Below are 23,728 nucleotides of genomic sequence, written 5' to 3' on the forward strand. Positions count from 1 at the left end.
TGTGAGTTTGAGCGGCGGGGGGGGGGGGGGGGGGGGGGGGAGAGAGAGGGAGGAAGAGGAGTTCACGAAAATGCTGTTTCAAATAAAACTGCAGGAACAGCAAAGCTATCACCAGGAACATAGCCTCTTCCCTCCAATGCAACAAAACCTTTGCCAGAAGCTCCCACTTCCTCTGGGATGACCCAGACACAAATCCCCCACCTCTCTTGCTCAAGACAGATGCTGCAGGATGCTCCTCCTCCCACCCCCACTTTGAATTTCCTGTCACTTTTATACGTGCCAATTATTGCAGCCCATCACACCCTTACTACAAAATATTGTTAATTACCACAAATTAAATTAACCCCCATAATGTTCCAGTTTGTTGCACTGAACAGGATTCTGCCACCTCACCAGCCTGTGATTTATAATTCAACTCCCATTCCCATAAAAGGCATAAAATGCCCCATATCCCTTAATTTGAAGAAAAATGAATTATTGGGGGTTGGGAGGGAGGGAGATTAAGGGGAAGTTTGGGTGTTCTGGTTGAGGGAGGGAAGGGATGAGATTCAGAGCTCTGAAGTGAGATTTTGGGAAGTTCTGGCTGGGGAAATTTTGAGTGTACTTATTTAAGTGTGCCCTTCCCCCAGTAGAAAACCCACTAATCCTATAGCAAGCAAAGGTTTGTGATCCCAACTCTGTCCCTCTCTCTACCAGACCATCCCAGGGCTGACCGGAGGCCAGAGCCCCATATCACTAGGGGTCAGCTCATGCTGGGAAGTGGGGCAAAGGGTCTGATTAGGTCAGTGTAGCCCCCCAAGAAACCCCTAACAGACATTGATACGACAGCCACTGCCAGCAAAGAGAAAGCTGCCTAAGGGATGGAGCTAGGAAATGACTCAGGCTCCTGAGCAAGGAAAGAAAGAGGGGTGTCATACCCCATCCCAAGACGGTGGGGGGTAACCACTTCACCCCTTCCATAGACTCAGCTGGGAACGTCTCCCTTCCTGCACCCCAGAGGATCATGGAAGAAATAATCAACCCTCACAGCCACCCCAATTCTACAACCAACTCCCTCTGGGCACCCCACCTCAGGGTCCCTCTGCCAGAGTCACAGCTGCCCCCCCCCCACGCAGAGCCCTGCCCCGCCCCACCCGCACCGCTGCCCCCCGCCAGGAACCCCCCCCCCCCCGCCCTCACCGCTGCCCCCCTCACTCTCAGGGCCCCACCACGCAGAGCCCTGCCCCGCCCCACCCGCACCGCTGCCCCCCGGCAGGACCCCCCCCCCGCCCTCACCGCTGCCCCCCTCACTCCCAGGGCCCCACCCGCACCGCTGCCCCCCCAGGAACCCGCCCCGCCCTCACCGCTGCCCCCCTCACTCCCAGGGCCCCACCCGCACCGCTGCCCCCAGGAACCCGCCCCGCCCTCACCGCTACCCCCCTCACTCCCAGGGCCCCACCCGCCCCGCTGCCCCCAGGAACCCGCCCCGCCCTCACCGCTGCCCCCCTCGCTCCCAAGACCCCGCCCCCAGGGCCCTGCCCCAAGAGCTCCCCCCCTCCCGGCGCCCCAACAGCTCCTCTAGGGCCCTGCTCTCCCCTCCCCCTCACACCCCCGCCGGCCCCCCCCAAGAGCCCTTCCCCCCCGGCGGGCCGCCGGCCCCCTCCTCCCCGCCGGGCCCACGCCTCCGCTCCGCCCCTGGGGTCCCCCCACACACACCCTGCCCCGGGGACCCTCCCCGCTCGCGCCGTCGGAGCCCCACGGAGGCTCTTACCGACAGGGATGGCGGTTGCGAGCTGCCGGAGCCGCCTGATGAGTGTCACTCTCCCTGCGGGCCCGGCCGGGAGGGGGAGGGAGCGAGTAGTACTAAAGCACCCGCAACTAGGCTGCCGCCGACCTCACGCTGAGTAACCTAGCCCGCTGACACAAAGGGCGGGCCTCTGCGCTCAGCCAATCCCTGCGCAGCGAGCTCGCGCTCAGCCAATCCTGACGAGCGCGGGAGGCGGAGGGTGGGGCCGGCCGCGGGAGGAGCTGAGGCGGCGCTGGGACAACAGGGCAGCAAGCTGGGGTGAAGTGTAGCATGTGGGCGGCGGGGAGCGGACCCTGTCAGGAAGGCCATAGAGCTAGGCCCTGCAGAGAGGTTTCAAGGGGGAGGGGTCTCAGGGGTCTGGAGGGCGTTGGCTAAGGGGAGGGGGCTGGGGAGAATGGGGCGATGGATCTGGCTGGAGAGGCTGGGCTGCAATTAGGGTGACCAGATGTCCCGATTTTAGGGTCTTTTTCTTATATAGGCTCCTATTACCCCCCACCCCCGTCCTGATTTTTCACATTTGCTGTCTGGTCACCCTAGCTGCAATGCAGAAGTGAGGCTGGTATAGCTAGGGCAGGGAGGGGGTGGTTTTTTACTGATAAGAGTTACACTGGTATAAGCCCTAGCGTGGATGCAGTTGTACTGGTGTAAAGGTGCCTTATAGCGGTATACCTTATTCCCCTTTCCAAACAAGCTATACCAGTATAAGCTCTTTTATGCCAGTACAACAGCATCCACACAAGGTGCATCATCATGCTAGGCTAGTTAAAATGATAAAACCTTCTGGTATAGACAAGCTCTTAGGGTCCCATGGCATGAGGCGCAAAACCAGGAGCCATGGGGATATACGGGCAGGGTAGGGCTACCCCTTGCCTAGGTTTTCCCAGCATTGTCTCTTCTTGAGGTAGCTGTGCCAGGAAATCTGTAAGGGTGCTCAGTACACACTCCAGTTGTCCGGTTTTATAGGCTCATCCTTAATATCCTGGGTTTTTTTGTACATCAGAGGTGGCAACATGAGGGCAGGGAGAGATCTGTGGGGCTTAGGTATACGGGGGTGGAAGGGGAGAGAAGAAGTGGGCTAGGGTGCTTGGTGACATTGTGGGCAGGGGTTTCATCAGTAGAAAGTGGGAATGGGTAATCTCTCAGGAAGTATAGATGACTGACAAAAGGTCTGTAAGGGAAGAGGATTGTGGTGGGCGGGCCTCATCATCAGGCTGGTATTAAAGAACAGGGAAGAGGACATGTCTCGCTAAAATGGCTGGCCCCAATTTTGAGGAGGGGAGGAGGTCATCTGTTACCATCAGGATGGCTTAATGACAGCCTGTCATCATGAGTCATTGCCTGGCCTTTCAGTGCTAGAAGCATGAGCCTCCATCCACTTGAGCTAAGTAAGACAAGAACAAGAGGACAGTCAATTAATTAAAAGATGGCAAATCCAAAACTGAGAAAAGGAAATACTTTTTTCACCCTACATATAGTTAGACTGTGGAACTCATTGCCACAGAAAGTTGTTGAGGCCAAAAACATAGCAAGATTCAAAAAGGGATTGGACATATATATGGATAATGAGAATAGCCAGAGTTACCATTGTGACGTTGCACTCCGTATGATTTTATGAAAATATGCTAATGAGTGTGAATATAATTTAACGAATATGCTTCATGTAAAAATCTCTTATAAGGTATCATTACAAATCTTATCTACTGAGTGTGGTCATCTTATTTGTATAAATGTATCATTATTGAATGTGAAACTAGAAATATGAAATATAACTCTGAGGTCCTATTGTAATTATGCAAAGTGTGGGCCATTAATGGTGGTTTAGAATCTTAATGGCTCCCATCAACTAGGACAATTGGTTGTAAATGGCTCTGTTTACCTGCAAGCCTTCCTGTGAGTCAGGTCAGGAAGAATGAAGACTTTGGGTCTCACAGGACATGTGATCATGTCAACTGGTACTGGAATCCATCTTAAACTTGATGCTTTACCATTTAGAAGTAGAGGTGGGGACCCAGAGAGCCAAAAGAGTCCTGCCTTGTGCCAAAGCTATAGAAGAGGGTGGAACAGAACAAAGGAGGTTCCAGTCATGAGAAATCGCCTAGTTATCACCTGAGCTGGAACTAACAAAAACTGTACTGGGGAAAGGATTGGGCCCAGACTAAGAAGGAGTCTAGTCTGTGAAAGAAGCTTATTGGAACATCTCTCAGGATGAGATTTACCTGTATTCAGTTTCTTAGACTTGTGTGTTTTTGCTTGGTAACTTACTTTGTTCCGTCTGTTATTACTTGGAACCACTTAAATCCTACTTTTTATATTTAATAAAATCACTTCTGCTTATTAATTAACCCAGAGTAAGTAATTAATACCTGGGGGAGCAAACAGCTGTGCATCTCTCTATCAGTGTTATAGAGGGCAGACAATTTATGAGTTTACTCTGTATAAGCTTTATACAGAGTAAAATGGATTCATTGGGGGTTTGGATCCCACTGGGAGCTGGGTGTCTGGGTGCAAGAGACGGGAGCACTTGCTAAGCCATTTTCAGTTAAGTCTGCAGCTTTGGGGGCGTGGGTCAGACTGTGTTGCAGCAGATTAGCATATCTGGCTCAACAAGACAGGGTTCTGAAGGTCCAAACTGGCAGAGAAAACGGGCTCAGAAGTAGTCTCAGCACATCAGGTGACAGTCCCAAGGGGGTCTCTGTGACTGAACCCATCACAACCAGAATTTATTATAACAAAATTTTGGAAGGGATATTAAACTTCATGTTTCAAGGTTTAAGCCAGGGGTGGGGAACCTCCAGCCCGCAGGCCGGATCTGGTGCCCTGTTTCATTTCATCTGGCCCGTGGCAAGTCTCCGCGCCTCAGGCCGGAAGTCTCGAGCCTTGACGCGCCCCCCCTGCGGGGCTGAAGCCGTGAGCGCCGGCTTGCCCCGCTGCAGGGGGAGGGCTGCCAAGACATTAAAAATCTGGTCGGCCTGTCCCTGTGGCCCCTAGGTGCAGGGGTGATTAGGGAAGCTCTGCGTGCTGCCCCAGCCCCCTGCTCCGCACCTGCCATTGGCTGGGAACCAAGGCATCACACAGAGCCCCCTGGGCCCTTCACCTAGTGGCCGGATATGGTGGGCACTTCTGGGAGCAGCGCAGAGCCAGGACAGGCAGGGAGCCTGCCTTAGCCCTGGTGCGCCACTGACCGGGAGCTGCCTGAGGTAAGCGCTGCCAAGCCAGAGCCCACACCCCGAACCCCCTGCCCCAGGTTGGAACCCCCTTCCATACCCTAATTCCCTCTCGGACTCCACACCCCCACCTGCCCCCCAACCTGCTGCCCCAGCCCTGAGCCTCCTCCCACACCCAAACTTCCTCCTGAAGCCTGCACCCCCACCCCAACCCACTGCCCCAGACCTGAGCTCCCTTCCATACCCAAACTCCCTCCCAGACTCTGCACCCCACACCTCCTCCCGCACCCCAACCCCCTACCCCAGCCCTGAGTCCATTCCTGCACTCCAACCCCCTTGGCCCCAGCCCAGAGCCCCTCCTGCACCCCAAACCCCTCATCTCCAGCCCCACCCCAGAGCCTGCTCCCCCAGCCAGAGCCCTCACCCCCTCCCACACACCAGCCCCCTGCCCCAGCTTGGAGCCCCTCCTGCACCCTGAACCCCACATTTCTGGCCCCACCTCAGAGCCTAGGGGAAGCCCCAAGCCTCTGCACCCCCACTCCCCTGCAGGGCTGGAGCCGCAAGTGCCGGCTCACCCTGTGGGGAGGAAAGCCCCCAGCCTCCATGCTCCCTCATGGGCCTGTGTGTGGCCTGCAACTTATTTTTTCTGTGGGTCAGTGGCCCCTGATAGAAAAAAGGTTCCCCACTCCTGGTTTAAGCCAATCACTAACTATTAAATGACCGGATGAGCTCTAATGTGTGGGGGAAGGTATCTCACAGCTCGCTATTGTGGGGATCTTACACCTTCTCCTCTAAAGCATCTGGCATTGGCCACTGTCTGATGACCTGCTGGATCAGAAGGACCTTGATCTAATCCATTGTGGCAATTCCTATGTTCCTGTGTAGACTCTGACCCACTGTGGACTAGCCACTAAAGGGTGACATGTAACAGAGACTGAACAGTGGGTTACAGTGGCATTGGTTTGGGGAATGAGTGTCTCTGACCATCAGGCCAGCCCTGGATTTGGCTCCAGGGGCACTTCATTTTGTTTTGCCAAGTTCCAAACTGGAGTTTAAAAAAGGGGAAAGTAAGAGTCCTTCAAGGCCAACCTCTTAACCCATTGCTTGCCAAACAAGAATCAGGCCATTTGTGCTGCACTGAGCCCAAACTTTGCCCAACCAAGTGGTGGCATTGGCAACTCACCATAATCCCGGAGAGAAAAGGCTGGCAGTTACTACGCATCTTTAATATTGTCAGTGTGAACAATAGAGACAACGTGTCCCAGCATCCAATAGTCCACCATAATGTAAACATCCATACTGCACTGCATGCTGGAACTTCTAATTTCCAAGATCCACCTTTCCACACTGAAGGTGAAGACAGCTGAAGGCCCTCTTTGTAGAATGTGGTAGGCTGCCTTTAGCTCCGGGGCTGTACTTTGGCTCCCCCTAATATGAATTACACCTGTTTCTTTGATACGTAGCCCCACTGTCCAAACTCAGGATATAGATTTCCAATCACTTTCTTTTCATGAAAATTGAGTGTGAGGTAATGACAGCCACCTGCAGACTGGTCCTCTCTTTATTCCCTCTTTAGGACTTCCTATTCTAGCTGTGTGCCATGTCTACATGTACACTCTGACCTGGGCTTCCTAACGCCATTGTGTACAATGCTCCTCTGTAAACTCAGAGCTGGGCTTCCTAATTCCATTGGGTCCTATCTTGCTCCCATTGAAGCCTACTGGAGTTTTATTATTGACTGTAAAAGGAGCAGGATTGAGCAGAGGGTTCCATACCTCAGCATACATCTAGAGAACATAATAGGGTTATCCCTGGTTAGGGGGCACTGAGATTCAGCAGGAAAATATATAACTATGCGCTGTATTGTTCTCATCTGCACAGCATGAATCCCATTGTGCATGCAGCACTCTTTAAACTCACAAATGCCTGACCCAGCATGAGCTGGTAAAACCTTGCATGGATTGTCTTTGGTGGCTCTTCAAGGTTATACACTGGGAGGAGTTATACTCAGGACATTGCAGAGACAACCCTAGTCTGGCACATCCATCCTCCCCAGAAACATTAGTGGCCCTTTTTCCTTTTCTCTCTATCTATGTTTAGTGTCACTTCTGGAGGGCCCTACTTTAAATCAAAGCTCCCTGATGCTTTAGCTTAAGGAGAGGGCTCTGCTCCTTGCTTTATAGGGGGAAATGCTGAAAAGAGACCCTCTCTTTTGTTTTTTATGTGACTCCCCTGTGCAAGAACCCAGAACTATTTCTTCACTTTCCTTTGTTTATTCTCTTTAGATGGTTCCCTTACTTTTCTTCCCACTTTGATAGTCGCATGGTGCTGTCTTTCCAGGGCCCAGCAGATTCAACAATCCCTCTTTGAGCCAGGAAGTATGCGGTCTTGGGTCACTCACCATCACCTGGGTCATCTGATGGGCCAAAGATTCCTGGAAAGCACCACAAGAGCAGCTGTTCGCATAGCACATCTCTCTAACAGGCCACCCCTAGCAGAACCATTATACAGCAGGAAGCCATCGATTCAGTGAGTGGGTACGGAACTGCCTCCAACAGGTCAACTGTCTTCTACTTCAAAGTGTGGATCCAACTATTAACATACAAGTCACTTGTGAGCTCTGAAGTAGTTAAAACCTAAGAGTCCAATCCTGCCCAGTTCTCAACACCCTCAACTTTAATTTGGGAATCAAGGATCAGGCCCACAGGGTCCCTCTACAGTCAAGTCCCATGAGCCCTGCCTTTAAACTAGGTCTGTTTGTTATGATGCAGTATGTGCAGGGGAGTTTGTGTAGCCTTGAGTTACCTTTTCATAAATACGGTAACAGCTGGAGGGCCCATGTTTGATTAAATAAGGAAAGAGACATACAGTACGTGCCTATATGATATTCTCTGTCCTTAGCAATTCTGCCATTCTGTTGATTTATATCTGGAGATTAAGGGATTTGACTTTCAATAAAATTATTCTCCTCAAACTACTAAATGGGGCAGAAAGGGGATTTCCCATCACGTTTTCAGCTCTACATAACCGTCCCTTGAAAACACCATTATCTGCTTCTCGTTGACAGTGTTAAATGTACATCTCACAAATGATTGCTAATCACTTTTGTTATGATTTGCTATTTCTATAGCATGATTGGTGCGCAGCTGAAGTCACGCTGGAAGACAAATGACAGAGTGATGTCTCTGTGCCCCGAGGAGCTTCCAGTCTAAATTAGACAGAGAATATAACTGGAAATGACAACTGGCTGTGTGCTGAGAGAGAGGAGGAAGAAAAGTACTCTTGGGGGAGCTCCCTTAGGCCCTCCTTCTGCAAGGAGCTTCGTGCAAGCTGAGCCCTGCACCAGCAGAATCGGGGACTGAGTTTGTTTCAACTTTGTATTTCTCTTCCTTCCCCAGTATGACCAAGCACAGGACAAGGACCATCAGAGCAGAGACTGGTGAGGGACAGGAAGCTGGAAGAAGTGCATGTGAAGAGAGCAATGCACAGTGCTTGTCCCTCCCGTGTAACTGATTCTGATCTCACTTAAAACAGGTTTTACACTGGAACATAGGAATTGCCATAAGTAGTCAGACCCCAGGTCAATTTAGTCCAGCATTCTGTCTCTGATAGTGGCCAGTACCAGATGCTTCAGTGGAAGGGGCAAGAACCCTGCCATCAGCAGATACAGGATAATCGGCTACCCCACGTTAGACCGCCTTGTGATCTCTGATATTTTGATTGGCTTAAGCCCTGAAACGTGAGGTTTATTTTTTAACATTATTAATTATTTGTATTATCGTGGCACATAGGAACCCTAGTCATAGACCAAGACCCCATTGTGTTTGGCAATGTACAAATATGGAACAAAAATGTGGAAGGAAATGGGAGAAGAGAAACCAGCATCCCCATTACAGTGTGATAAGGGCAGTGGGTGTGAGAGCAGGAGAGGCCTGCATAAGAGAGGGAAGCTGCAGAGGCAGCATCAGACAAAGGAACCCAGGTGTCAGAGAGCCAGGAGCTGTAGGAAGTGAGATATGAAGACGTCATAGATGGCTGAGATCTTTTTAGAGATGCAGTGGGTATTCCAGAGACAGGAAGAGAAGGGGAGGAGTGATGGAGGGAGAAAAGATGGTAACAGGTGTCAGGTTAGGGATGACAGCATGAGAGGGGTGGAGGTGGTGGCGGGGTTACGTGTGGAAAGGGGATAGGGCGGGGATGCTTGGAGGGCCAGTGTTGGGGCAAATGTCATCAGGCAGAGGAAGATGTGATTGTGGGATCTGGATTTATGCTGATGGTAGGAGGGGGGAGATTGGGATGCAGAGGGTGAGGTAGAGCTGGTGGGAACCATAGATAAGTGAGGTTAAGAAGGATTTGGAAATGGAGCAAATGAAGCCGGTGGGGTGGGGAAAAGAGGAGGACGACGGATACTATGATGCAGAAGAGGGATGTGCTGACAGACATGGGTAAGAGGCAGATGGATAAGGGCAAACACACACACACAAAGTTTGAAAAATTCTGTGATGGTACCCTTGTAGAAGCTCCCTCTCAGGTAGTTGGCATGTTCCTTCCAAAATGTTAATTCTGGATATTCCTGAGCCATATAAATGTCCAATTGAATATTTTTTGACCTCAATTACTTCCCCTGGCAAAGAGTTCCACAGTCTAAAAATATACATGTGATAATGTATTTCCTTTTAATTTCACTGAATGTCCCCTTCCTTATGTGCTATGAGATGGGGTGAACAGAAGCTCCCGATCTACCTTCTCTAAACTATTTGTTATTTTACACACTTATGTCACTTCTTATTCACCCCCTTTCTAAAGTAAATGATCCCAGTCTTTCCAATCTCTCTTCATGTAAGAGTTTGTCCAGGCTGTTGGTCATTTTCACCATAATTCTCTGAACCCCCTTTAATCCTGCATCCTTTGTGAGATGTAGGGGTAGATCCCCAAAGGGTCTTAGGCATATAACTGCTACTTTAGGCACCTAAGTCCAACATTTAGGAACAACCGAGATCCTGAAAGGTGGCAGCTGAGTTGGGGTTAACCCATAGGGACCTAAATTCCCCCTGGTGGGTGTGATACTGGCAGACCAGGTGCCAGCTCATGCCAAGGTCCCTAGGCCTCAACTAATGAATGCTGACCAATACGTACTTGGAAACCAGCCCGGCTTGCCTGTGTGTTAGTATTGTTAAAAGAGATGTTAAGTTTATGAAAATGTGTTTAGACTTTATGAAATGCTTGTAGGATGCTGTATGTATTAATCTCACTTATAACAGCTGTACCCCATGTAATAAGGTTATATGGCATGTTTGCATTGTAAACTTCGGTAACTGTGTAACTCACCAAACAGGAAAGAACATTGACTAATGTAAAATGCTGACTTCCTACAGAAGGTGGTAGGTCCTGCCCACCAGGAAGGCCCATTGAAACCAAATGAGCCATTGTGAAATATCAAAGAACAAAGACTTTGTTAACTGCTTTCCTCTCTCTGTCTCCAAAGGGGAGACCTGCTCATGAACTCATCCCATCAGCTTCAGCTCTGGGAAAAAGGGAGTAAAAATCTCTGAGAAGAAACTGGATCTCTGTGCTGCTTGGACTGTGGGAGGGCAAGATTTCTAAGCCTAAGCAAGAGATCCCCAGCTGCTTAGCCTGGGTTAGCCCTAAAGGACAGGCAGAGATTGTTTATTATAGAAGCTTCTACCACCTTTTGGAACTTATATTCTTTATGAAAATATGCTTGTGGTAGGAATATGACATAACTAAGATATGCTTTATGCATGATAACCTTTCCAATGATACCTTACAAGAGTTATAATTTACTGAATATGATTATCCTATTTGTATCCATGTATCACTTCTGTATCTGAAATTAGGAATATTGACTATATATCTGTATTTCAACTATGCTACTTTGGGTGACGCCCACTGCTAACACTTAAGGTACAACTATGAAAAAGCCTGACAGTGCTGATGGCCCCTGAGCAAGAGACAATGGACTGTAAAAGAGCTTAGTCTTCTTGTGAACCTGTGGGTCAGCCTGTGAAGAATTGCTACAGGGGCCCTACAGAGGTAGGTGACCATGTCACCTGATACTGGAACCCATCTTGAATTCTGTACTTTTCCACAAGAAGCGGCAGGGCGGGGCAGGAGGAGTGTCAAACTAGGAAACAAAGGACTCCCACTTTATGCAAATCCTATTTAAGGGTGGGGAAGTGAGGTAATCCAGGTCATCAGTTCTCCCCTGTTACCCCACCCAAGAGGGCTGCTGGAAACAATTAAGACTGAACTGGTGGAAAAAACTGGGTGTCAGGCCTGTGATGATGATTAGAACCACATTTAGGGTGAGAACTTACATGTAACCAGTTTCTTTAGTGTATTAAGCTTAGTTTGCATGCTCTGTTTTGTCTTCTTAGTCATCTGCCTTGTTCTGTCTACTACCTCCTTAACTACTTAAAATACACCTGTTATAGTTAATACATTTATCTGTGGTTTATAGTATAACCCAGTTTATGTGATTTCTAACTGAGGGGGTGAGAAGTTGTGTACACCCTCCTCCACACTGAGGGAAGAGGCGAATTTCATATAGTTTTGGGTTTGTACTCCAAGTGGAAAGGGTTGGACATCTGGGTGCTGTGGCAAGCAGATCTCTGTCTCTTTGTGCAGCTGGGTGTGGCCCTGCCTGGGTGCTTAGCTGGGAAGCCTATCCCAGCAATACCAGGTAAAAGGGGGCCCAGGCTAGCAGAATAGTCTGACTCAGTGGCATCCCAGCACACCAGGTGACACCCCTGAGGGTCCAGCCCATCACAAATACATCTTTAATTAATTTGTTATAGGACTGGCTGAGAGCATTGTCTTTAGTGTGCAATCTGAGGTGCAACTGACCTGGGGTAAGTGACTGGTCCTTTGAGATTGGGAAAAACCTGAATATTGTTGTGATTTTTGGTGTAAGGGACCATTTATCACAAAGGTAAGCTTGTCTAGGTGGCAAGATAGACTGGAGTACCCAAGAGGACTGTCGGTGACTCCATGTTAAGGCTGTTGTAGTGTTTGAGGAGTTCACACTTGATGCTTGATTGGTGAAACGTAAGTATAACTCATAACCAGTTTGAGGTTTGTGCCCTGATTTGTAGCAGTCTGCCTTGAGGTTGGTACTCACATGCTTGAGACACTCCAGACAGCTTGACAGTGGACCTGCAGAAAGCCACTAAATCCTAGCTCCCAACTAAACCCCAGCATGAACCTCAGCTGAGGTATTCCTCTGCCTATGTAACTTGCAGAACCTGATCCAGTAAGCATTCTCAGAGCACCCTTACCACAAAAGACAACTGGAGGAACCAGAACAGGAACTTGGCTGGCATCTATCTGTGTCCTGGTCTACTACCCAGTTTTGAATCCCTGATATGGGCTAGGGACTTGAACCCAGGTCTTCTACCTCCAAGGAGGTTGCGCTAAGCACCAGGCTACTCAATAGTCTAAGGTTAGCTTTCTTGACTGCAGGTACACATTGAACAAAAAGTCTCTACTGAGCTGTCAACAACAGTGGCCAAGTCCCTTTTACTTATGCTTAACACAGGGATGCTTAACAGACATATTCAGTGCATACTTATAGGCTGGATGGGAGCATCCAGACAGGGAACCACCACAGCAGCGTGTTTTAAAGGCACCTGAGATTACAGGAAGTGTGGTGACACCATTTCTCACTGGTCTGAAACCCCAAAATGTGACAATTTGGCACTGGGGTGACTACTTCTGGAACACCATGTCCCAGACTGGTATCCACAATTGAAGGATGTTGATAAATTGGAGGGGGTTCAAAGAAGAGCCACGAGAATGGTTAAAAGATTCAAAGGCCTGCCTTATAGTTATTGAGCTCCTTGAATCTAGCTAACCAAACAGATTGAGGGGTGGCATGATTGCAGTCTAAGTACCTACACAGGGAACAAATATTGGATAATGGACTCGTCAGTCTAGCAGACAAAGGTCTAACAAGGTCCCTGGTGCAGAGAGAAGCCACAGGGGTTTTGGCCAGTTGAGGGCCCAGCCTTCTGAGCAGGACCCAAGTGCTCGCTGTGCTCCCAGGACATGTGGTAGTTGCAAGACAGCTGTGCAGCTGCATATATGTGCAGGCTACAAGGAATGTTAGCCCCAAGTGAAAAAACCTGGCATATTAAGTCTTTTCACTGGCCACCAGCAAGACAGTACAAAAACCAACCAGGTGGCAACTCCAGCAGGAGAACATGGGGGCAGGAGGAGACCATGGGAATGGGGTAATGTGAGGGGCAGGAGGGCGACTGAAGCAGCACAAGAGGAAGCCTGAGGGGGGTGACGGGGATAGAGACAGGAGTGGGGTAGAATGGCAGCTGTCCCATGCTGGGGTGGTCAAGGGTCAGGGAAATCCCCTCTGAGCAGCTGGCAAAAGGACATATTTTCTCATGTATATTTAAAGCTGGATTTTCCAGCCTGAAATCTCTCATTTTGGGGCAGACAGATTTCCCCCCAAAGCATCAAAACCAGAAGGCAATTAAGAAATGCCACAAATTTATTTTAGAAGATCTTGTGATTTTTATGGAAATCATGATGGAGGGTGGACAGACTCATTTTTGATCACATGGAGTTGGCAATACTGCAGCTGGCCACCACGGCGGACCTAAGGGAGCTGACCTCTGAGTTTAAGACACAGAGAAACGATCTCATGTCCAAAACTCCAGCAGAAGAGGAGAAAGTCAATAACCTGGAAGTCTGAGTCAATATTCTAGAAACCGGCCATAGATAAACACATAAGAGAAAGAGGCCGAGGTGCATGGCACTGCTGGAGCAGAGAGATGCAAGTTAAATTAGATAATATAGAAAAGGGAGTGAGCAGAAACATTACAATAAATGGGTTGCTTAAAAAAATGCTGAAGGAGCAAATCCAATCTGGGATGTACAAACTTCAACTGCAGAGCTCTCCGGAAGAGGTGAAAGTGGACAGAGTCCATAGGGTGCTATTCCCTCCACCTAATCCTTGTAACAGGCCAAGAAATCAGACTGAATGTCATCAGCAGTAGACTAGATGATCATGATGGTCCCTTCTGGCCTTAAAATCTAACATAACTATGTTAAGTTATAAAGAAAATAGTCTGAAGTTTGGTTTAATTGGAGTGGGCATAATTCTGATAGCTGTGTTCTGTTTTTTTTTTAAGATAAAGAATAATGAGGGAAAGAATGGGAGAGTTCCAATGATGGAGGTTGGAGAAAATAGATAAGAGAAGAAGGGGCAGGGGCCTGTAGTTCTATGTAAATCGTCTCCATGTAACTCAAGTGATCAGATGGCAATATATCCCTAAGGGCCAGGGCTGAGGTCCCATCGGTGAAGAACATCTCTTGCAATGCAACTGAAGTAAGTAGTCGAAGTGTTCATGGGGAGAGTACAGGGGTTTAGGGGTAAGCAATGCCCCGTCATTTGGGGACTGATTTATGCACTATTTTGGTTTTGGATTTAAATTAAGGGGATACAGGAGAAGGGAGGGAACTAATACAGGAAATAGCTGCAGATGTTTATAAAAAATCATCAAGCCATATTCAAGCACGCAATTGTGAAAGACACTGGCCACACAAGGGTCCATGCCAAACAACCACACAACTTTCAAGCTTTTCAGTAAGCCAAGTAGTTATTCTCAATGGCTCTTCCCTTTCAAGTAATGTCTTTGAATGGTCAAAGAGATAAATAATGTAATTAAAAGGAAAAAAGCCCTGGCCAAAAAACTCAACTCCTCCCCTCCCCCCCTCTGGACTATTTTCCTTCAAGAAACTCTTTCAGGAGGGACAAAGGCAATTGGTTTCAGCAGACATCTTTTGCTTCAGCCAAATAAAAAAAAAAAAAAAAAAAAAAGAGGAGAGGGCATATCATTGTACCTTTTAAGATTAACAATCAATTTAAGAATAAGGAAGGACAGTTTCTCTTGTTAAAGGGCACAACTGCTTGGTTAATAACAGCAGTGATCTCAGTGTATGCTCCCAGTCAAGTAGGGGTGGGGGAGGGAAAAAAAAAATCAAGGAAAATAAAATATGGCAAACACTTTGGAGAGGGGGAATTATTCTAGGAGGAAATTTCTATTGTACACTGTATCAGTGGGTAGCAGTGTTAGTCTGTAGCCATAAAAACAAGGAGTCTGGTGGCACCTTAAAGACTAAGATTTATTTGGGCATAAGCTTTTGTGGGTAAAAAACCCACTTCTTCAGATGCAACTCCATACATCTGAAGAAGTGGGTTTTTTCCCCCACGAAAGCTTATGCCCAAAATAAATCTTAGTCTTTAAGGTGCCACTGGACTCCTTGTTGTTATTGTACACTGGTTCCTTACTGGGACCGATCTGATGAAAAAAAGACAAAAAGAATAGTTAAGGAAACAGGTGACACATTCACCTTTCTATACACCAACAATTCAACCCTCAGATTGATGGAAAGAACTGCACCCAGAGGAAAGAGACTGTACATTTATATACTAGGAGAGATTTCATGCTAATCTCTAAATCCTTATTGAAGCAGGTAAGATCTGCAGAAATTGGCATTTTTATATGATCAAATCATGTATTGGAAGCACTGTTTGATAGCTGGATCCCAAATATCATCACCTTTTTGGAAAATTAATTCTTTGTTTCTCCCAGATAAAGATTAGGTTGCAGCAATGCAGGAAGACACTGTTCAATTGTAATAGAGACCTTGGTGGTCTGAGTGGCCTAGTGCAGTGGTTCTCAACCTTTCCAGACTGCTGTACCTGTTTCAGGAGTCAGATTAGTCTTGCATATTCCCCCAAAGTTCACCTTGCTTAAAAACTACTTGCTTACAAAATCAGAGATAAAAATACAGAAGTGTCACAGCACACTATTACTGAAAAATTGCTGGCTCTCTCATTTAGTCTATATGAAGTTTTAGTTTGTACTGACTTATGCTAGTGCTTTTTATATAGCTGGTTGTAAAACTAAGGAAATATCTAGATGAGTGAAGTACTCCCTAAAAGACCTCTGTGTACCCCCAAGGGTACATATACCCCTGGTTGAGAACTGCTGGCCTAAATGGTTAAGTACCACCCGCCCCCACTTTTAGTAGTTGGAGCTGTGGTGGGGAGCCTGGGCCCATCCATTCTACCAGGCCGTAACCCAGGGCCCTAGTAGGGTCAACAACATTTGGCCTCCCTTGGGGTCCTCTAAGTTACCCTCCCTGAGTCACCTCCTACTGTTACCTTATGTGGGACCACAAGCTGAGGGAGAAAAGTATATAAAAGACAAAAACAGCCACCCAAACCATCAGTCCCAGCTGGGCTCAGTGTATAGTCTTGTCCCCCAAGGAGACTTCTCCAGCACTTCAGTCAGGAGCCTTCCTTCCCACCTCACCTCCTCTTCTGAGCAGGGTTGCTCTCTTTTCAACCCTGTCTCCAGTTGAAGCATTCTCTGTATGGCCCCAGTAGTACTGTCCTTGAACCCCTCCAGCCTAGTTTGAGGTTTGTATATCCCATCACAGAAATATTTTCAAATTAATGCTAAAAACAATATAAAGAAAGCTTTATGGGGAGGCAGGAAAGGCAGTATTTAGGGGTCAGTTGATAAGCAGAGCCTCTCATTTGAAAAAAGAAAGCTCAGAAAAAATAAAAGTAGAATAGGAGAGAAGTACAAGAGATTCATAAAAAACACAGGTAAAAAAGTATAACTAGTATAAGGGGAAAATTGACTATGTTGATGACAGACCCCACCGAAATAGCCCTTTGGTAGATAAAACAGATATTTTATGAAAACGGAAATACAAGTGATAAGCTATTGAGCCAATAGCTTAAAGGGACACAAGTGCAACACATTCCACCAATTAAAAAACACCTGAGAGAAATGTGCTACTTTTGCTCCTTATCATAAACCCCTGTGTACTACACATACTCTGAGCTTTGAAGTGATTCAAAGTCTCTGGAGGTAGCAGGCTTCCCAGAGATACATGAAATTGATAAAGAAGCATTAGCTAAAGAAATAATAGACAAAGAAATCTTATAGCCAATAGCAAGTATGAAAAGTGGTAAATGCCAGGACCTAATGGCTTTCCAGTAGAATTTTTCAAGGTATTTAAAGTATTTAAAAGTGCAGTTAGTTGATCCCTTAAGGGGTACATTTAATGTCATTCGGTTAGGAAAGGAACTTCCACAGTCTATGAAAGAAGCTACTGTTTCCCCCAAAGTTGGAAATGACCTTCTCTCATGCAGCTTTTGTAGGCATAGGCAGCTGGTAGCTAGCGCTAGATGGGGCTTAGCCCCCTCTCCCGTCTATCTCGGCCTTGTCATTTTATGAGCAATCCCACTGCACGCCAAGCTCGGCAGGCAAAGCCCCATGGCCAGTGGTACCAGAGCCTGGAATGGAGGAGGGCATCATGGGGGCAGGGCTCTTTCAGCACACAGACACAGGCATCAAGTCAACTTGAATCTGTAAGTAGCAAGAGCCTGCAGGCTGCTGCAGAGTGAGTGCAGGGTTGGCTCAGCACACCCTGCTCCAAGAAGATTTTCACCAGCCAGCTATGCTTACAAGTGAAATCATGATATAAAAATTTTAGTAAGAATACTAGCTAATCCATTGCAGTCCATGCTTTCAGTTCATATAAACCCAGAATAAACTGGATTCATTACAAATATTAGCTGACACTTGTTTAGTCTTAGAGTGCTGCACTTGGAATCATTCATAGTACCAGCTCAAAAAAAAAAAAAAAAAAAAAGAGATCCATGTCTTTGCTATCACTTGACACAAAGAAAGCTTTGGAAAAAAACATTTTGTCCAATATGGACATTGGCCCCCAGTTCCTTAAATGAACAAATGCTCTTTCCACCAGCCCAAAAGCAGCTGGTCAAGTTAAAGGGGTTAAATCTCCCCCATTTGAATTACACAGAGGGACTAGGCAGGGGTGTCCACTGTCTCCTTTACTTTTTGCATTGGGCATGGAGCCTTTGGCACAGAGGATAAGGAACCATGAATTTATTGCAGGAATTAAATGTGCAGGAACACATCAGAAAATAGCACACCAGCTGCCAAGCTGTTTTCAAGCTGTGATCACTGCCCATGCTGCTGACCAATATTGTTCCCTTGTACTCCCATGTCTGTCTGTATCCATCTCTTGTCTCTTTTCCTATACTTGGACTGCAACTCTTTGGGGCAGGGTGTTTCTTTAGGTTTGTACAGCATCTAGCACAATGGGGTCTTGCTCCATAACTGGGGCCATAGGCACCAGCTTCCTCCAGGCCCGTGAAGTGCTCAACCCCCTGCTCTGCCCCAGGTCCCACCAACACCCCACCCCTTCTCCCAAGTCCCCACCCTGCCTCTTCCTGCCCAGTTCCACCCTCTCCCCTGAGCGTGCCGTTCCTGCTCCTCCCCCTCCCAGCATCTCCTGCATGCCATGAAGTGTCTGACTGCAATGGGCAGGGGGCGCTGGGAGGGAGCAGGGGAAGCTGGCTGCTAAGCACCCACTAATTTTTTTCCATGGGTGCTCCAGCCCTGGAGCACCCACTGAGTCAGCCACTATGACTAGGGCTGCTAGGTGCTACAGTAATACAAATAAACAGTCATATATGCTGATGGTATAATGTTAGTTTTAGGGAAATGTTCAGGTTAGATACAAGTACTCTCTAAAGAAATCCATGACTTTGTGAAAACATCTGACTTTAGTAAATTATGACAAATCTGTAAGGCGAGCTATAAATTTGCTAGACTAGGAGAAGTAATCCTTCCAGAAAATATCTGGGTACAAAAGGACCACAAAGTCTGTAAGATACCTGGAAATTCAAATCTAAAAAACCTAGAAGAGCTATATGATTTAAATGTGAAACCACTTACTACTTCAAAGTTAAAAAGATGTGGACTGCTGGAGGAAGTATGGAATTTCTTAGTTGTGAAAAAAGGCCATAGTCAAAATGAAAGTTTTGCCAAGAATCTTTCTTGTTTCAAAAATCTTTCTAAAATCCTCCCAGATAACACTGTAGCAGGAATACAAAGAATGTTAGAATTTTTACAGAATACAAAGAGACCAGGAGTGAAATCAGATACTTTGTATCAACCCAGTGAAGAGGGTGGACTAGCTGTTCCAAATATCATATGGTACTATCAAGCCAGACAGTGGTGGACTGGGGGCACTCACCCAACCATACACGGTCTATATTGAACAAGACAATTGTGGCAGTGTCAGCTTGGCTAGGTTACCATGGATCAATAAAGGAGAGTCACTCCCTCCAGCAACTTATATATGTCCTTTAATAAAAGCTACTCTCCAGGTCTAGCATGGAACTAGAAATAAAGAGTTATTTTCCCCTAGCTAATGGTACCTCTTACAAATAATCCATATTTCAACCAACATCATGAACCAGAGAGTTTTAAAGATTGGGAGAGTCATGGAATACATATGGTTGGCCACCTGTTCACCAAAGACATTTTTCTAATGTTTTTAGAAATCAAAACTAACTTGAACTGGTCCTGTCTCCCAAGGTACCAGTATCTTCAAGTTAGGCATTATGTTTCTCAACTTTCTAGAAAAGTAGTTTTCTACAGAAAACTAGCTTTTATAGAAAACATGGCTTCTAGTCAATCATGAAGCAAAACAATAAGTAGTTTATATCCATTTTTGCAAACAATTTTCCTAAAAAATATATGTCCATATGCAGAGGTGAAAATAGGCCAGTACAGGGTACCAGCCAGGCCCTTTAAATTCCTGCTGGAGCCCCGGCTGGGCAGCACTGAAGGGCTGGCTGGGGGAGTCTGGCCCCAGCCCCACCCCTTCAGGGGGCCCAGAGCCATCTCCCCCCACCACCTTGCCCAAGACCCCAGCCGCCCTGCATACCGGTAAGTCCTTTAAGTTACTTTCACCCCTGTCCATATGTGACACAATGGGAAAAGGATTTGGATAGACAAATTACTCCAGAGAAATGGGCTTTGATCTGCAAAAGAGAATCAGCAACCTCAGTCTGTAGCACAATACAAGAAAATTTCTTTAAGATACTGTTTCAGTGGTGTCCCACACCACTCAAGGTAAAAACATAGAGAGATGGAATGGGGATAAACATGGGCAAAATAGGAGATTTGAAGAGAATACAAATTGTTGGATATTGATCCTTTGGTGATCCTCCTGGCACCTCCTAGCAGAAACAGTCACAGTCAATGAAGAGCTGATCTCTCATCTACTGGTAGTGGCTAGACTATTACAGATAGCCTCTCACTTGAAAAATAAAATTGTCCCAAACTAGAGGCAATGTGACAGGGTGTGGGTAGCCCATCTAGTGCAGGGTGAGTGCACCTCATTAATAAATCCACCAAACTGGCCTTGGCCTCAAGGCTGTAAGGCCTACTGGTCAGAGACAGAGCAGCCCTCACTCTCAGGGCTATAAGGCCTAATGGCCAGAGTCAATATGGCTACCCCTTCTCTCAGGGCTGAGTGGCCCAGCAGCCAGTCAGGCAAGTGAGCCACCACCTAGGGATGGGTGACAGCCAGGGTATGGGGACCCAGGCCATCCCTTCTCCACCATGTCCCAGCCCAGAGCCCTATCAGTGGCAAGGGTCTCTGTCACTGAGTCAGCAGAGATCCAGACCAAAAACACACTGACTGTTCCCAGGCATACAGCTGCCACCTCTCCCTGTGCTACTTCCTATCTCATCCCTTGTAGTCAAGCACTGGGCACCTCCAGGGTTTCCAGAGCCCTCAACACAGATGGCTCCCAACAACCCTGGGTTCTCACAGACCTTCCAGTGGTGTCTGGGTCTCCACCTGGGCTTCAACATCTCTGGTTCCCTCCAGCACTTTCCAGGCAAGCACCTGCAGCAAGCATCCTTCCACCTCAGCTGTCCCCACAAACTGGGCTGCTCTGCTGCCTTTTATACTGCAGCTACACTTGGAGCACGCCCAGTAGGTCTGAGGAAGTTAACCCTTTCCCATGCAGAGCAGGGTGAATGCACCACCTCACACATGGCTCCAAAACTATTGGGATATTGTTGTTATGGAACAACTGATGGATCAATTACGTACCCAGCAAACCAGACAGAGGACAAATAGATACTTAGGTATCTGGTTACCACTTATGCAATACTCAGACAAAGTACATTAATCTTCAAAAAACCCAGCACACCTGTCCCATTTTTTAATTAATATTCAGGTTGATAGACATGCCTGGCTTGATAAATCTGAGTGGAGTCAGTAGTTTCTCTCAGTTTAATAAAATCATCAGCAACAACATGGCCTGGGTGATGTAAAGAGGCTCATTCTATATACTCTGGGAGCCCCCTGGTTAAACAGAGAGATCTGATTATTATATTCCTGCAGATTCTCTCAACAAAGAAATGAGCTCACTCTTGTAATGACACATCTTCCCTCTGTTTACCTGGCAAAGATTTGTAAACTTGTTAAAACTTCCTAAATAAATCAATAGATATGTAAGCAGGGGGAACAGTCCTGCTATTGTGGGGAACTTTCCTGGCTTCTGCACCACCCTGGTGAAGTGGGCTAGTGAAAGAATCTGAGTCCTCGCTCCCACTTCCTTTACCCAGTGGCCTCCCTGCCCTTGAGGACTCCCCTTCCACTCTCCTGTCTGGCAGAGTCCCTGTAACCCCAACAAGGCTGGGCCCAGGATTCCTGGAGGGCTCGACCCCCAACCCTGCTGCGGTCACCTAGGACAGGGGCTAGGGTGTCCCCACTCCAGGGTACTCTCTCTGCACTGGGCACTTCTCTGACCCACTGACCATTACATACAAGTTAAAGCAAATGCAAGTTATTTCATCAACAATTAATTTTAAAAAAAATAAGGAAAAATGGGAAAGGTTAAAGGAAACACATCACTCTGCTCTGTGGCAGGGAACATCACAAACAATGTCTCTGGAACGTCAGGGCAGTTCACAGTCTGCTCCTTCTAAGTCCCAGGCCTCCTTCTCAGGCCCTGGCTGTGCTGCAGGGGTGCTGTGGGTTGGACACTCGCTCTGGTTGTGGCCACACGCTCTCAGGCTCTAAGTGGTAGGACCCTTCTTCCCAGTGTCGCCCCCCCGCCCTGTTGGGGTTACGATCCAAGCCTGGCCCGCAGAGCCTCTTGGCTGAGGCGTCTCCCTGGGCTGGGCCCGCTGCCCAGGGTCCCCCTCGCTCTCCCCAGCTCCACCACTCTGTCTCTGCACTGCTGCTGTTGCTCTGCCTCCAGCACCCTGGGTGCTTCTCTGGCCCCTCTGGCTCTGGCTGCTGCAGCTCTGCTCCCAGGGCAAGTCTGCTCTCTCTGGGCTGTGCCTCTGGCTTTGGGGCTGCAGCTCTGTTCCCAGGACACGGTCTGCTCTTTCTGGGCTGCTTTTCTGGCCCCTCTGGCTCTGGTTGCTGCAGCTCTGCTCCCAGGGCAAGTCTGCTCTCTCTGGGCTGCTTTTCTGGTCCCTCTGGACCTGGCACAGCTCTGCTCCCCAGCTCAGCTTGGGCCCCTGCTTTCTCCTTAGCTTGGCCCTACTCTGTCTGACCCAGGCAAATCCACCTCACACAGAGGACAGGACCTCCCTGGCCTCCTGACTCCCTGATTAGCCTGCTCGCCCTGTCATTCAGGCTGACCCGAAGCATTGGCCTCTCCCCATTGTTCCTGGGGGCTGTCAGTCTCAGGATCCTGGTTTCCTATAGACCCTTCTCCTTTTAGTACTGGGAGCAAGCCAACCAAAACACCCCCACTGAATGTTAGTAAGGGGGCAACAGTCCCCTTACAGATAGATATAACATATCTTCAGCTAATGCTTTTTATATCAATACCATAGATATTTTTACAAGAGGGTACAGTATAGTATTTTTACTATTGTTTTATTTTAATTGTATAAAGTATTATTGCAAACCCGTATGTAGGAGTACGATGGGAAGGTTAAAGTTGGTGTGGCACTCCAGCAGAAAAGGGCGTAGTCTCCACTCTGTTTCTAGGTGGGTGGGGATATGGTAAATGGGGCAGGTTTAAGGCTAGGGCTGAATCTCACATGGAGTATTTCCTGACCAAGATTTTCAAAAAGGGACTAGTTGTTGTGGGTGCCTCCATTTTGGGGTGCCATTCATGAGATGCCTTGAAGGGGCCTGATTTTCAGAGGGCAGGAGCTCTGCGTTTTGTGAAAATGAGGGTCTCATAAGGTTCTTTCAGTGGAGCACCCAAAATTACTAATAATAAATTAACAGTAACAATCACTTCTGAGAGTCCTGGCCTCTGTAGTGTGTAGCATTTAAATTCTCATCTCTAAGAATGCAGGAAATCCAGCTGGTTTGCAGGAGGAATATACTTCTGTGCACTGATCTGGCTTTTGTGTGCATATGCTCTAGGGCTTTGCAAGCTCTACACCAGAGTCCCGTTCATGCTGCTGAGCCCTGAAGAGGTTCCACATTTTGTTCTTTTTAATTTAACAGCTTCTCCTTCCAGACTCATTGTGATGTTTTGCTACAGATGCTTTCAGCAACCTGATACTATGACTCAGCCTAATTCCCTGCTTGATGAGCTGTGTATTCAGAGAGCTGGTTCAGAGATGCAATTCCAGTTAGGCCCAGCCTGCACTGGGAGCAGAACAGGGCTAGCTACTGTACAGAGATGGCGTGATTACACAGGGGACCGCAGCACATGATGCCAACAACCAGCCCCATTTGGAAATAACAACTGAGTTATTTATAAGTGGGTGGGTGTCTAGAAAGCCACATACTTTTGTCAACAACATAAGAAAGAAAGAAAGAAAGAAAGAAAGAAAGAAAGAAAGAAAGAGCCTCCCACAGTGAAGGAGAATAGTCTTTCTAACTACACTGGTATCTTCTGGATCTCAAGGAT

The 23,728-nt window shown here is 47.6% G+C and overlaps 1 protein-coding gene and 1 long non-coding RNA gene across 16 annotated transcripts in view; both read right to left on the reverse strand.

Moving 5' to 3' along the window:
- The window catches only part of MAP4 (microtubule associated protein 4), a 278,564-nt gene extending 276,486 nt beyond the window's left edge, over positions 1-2,078 (reverse strand). For 13 of the 15 annotated variants that reach the window (XM_043541762.1, XM_037891346.2, XM_043541771.1 and 10 more), the window contains exon 1: positions 1,751-2,078. The gene's annotated coding sequence lies outside the window, so the exon portion shown is untranslated. The remainder of the gene's footprint in view (positions 1-1,750) is intronic. The other 2 variants (XM_043541760.1, XM_043541758.1) reach the window with 1 other exon arrangement.
- Positions 2,079-2,822: 744 nt separating this feature from the next.
- Positions 2,823-19,869, reverse strand: LOC122464795. The gene is made up of 3 exons (XR_006289180.1): positions 19,771-19,869; positions 18,774-18,913; positions 2,823-3,167 (listed from the first exon to the last, which is right to left on the reverse strand). It is a non-coding gene; the product is annotated as an uncharacterized LOC122464795 (long non-coding RNA).
- Between the last annotated feature and the right edge of the window lie 3,859 nt (positions 19,870-23,728).

Source organism: Chelonia mydas, chromosome 2 (assembly GCF_015237465.2).
Source record: "Chelonia mydas isolate rCheMyd1 chromosome 2, rCheMyd1.pri.v2, whole genome shotgun sequence".
Lineage (NCBI taxonomy): Eukaryota > Metazoa > Chordata > Testudines > Cheloniidae > Chelonia > Chelonia mydas.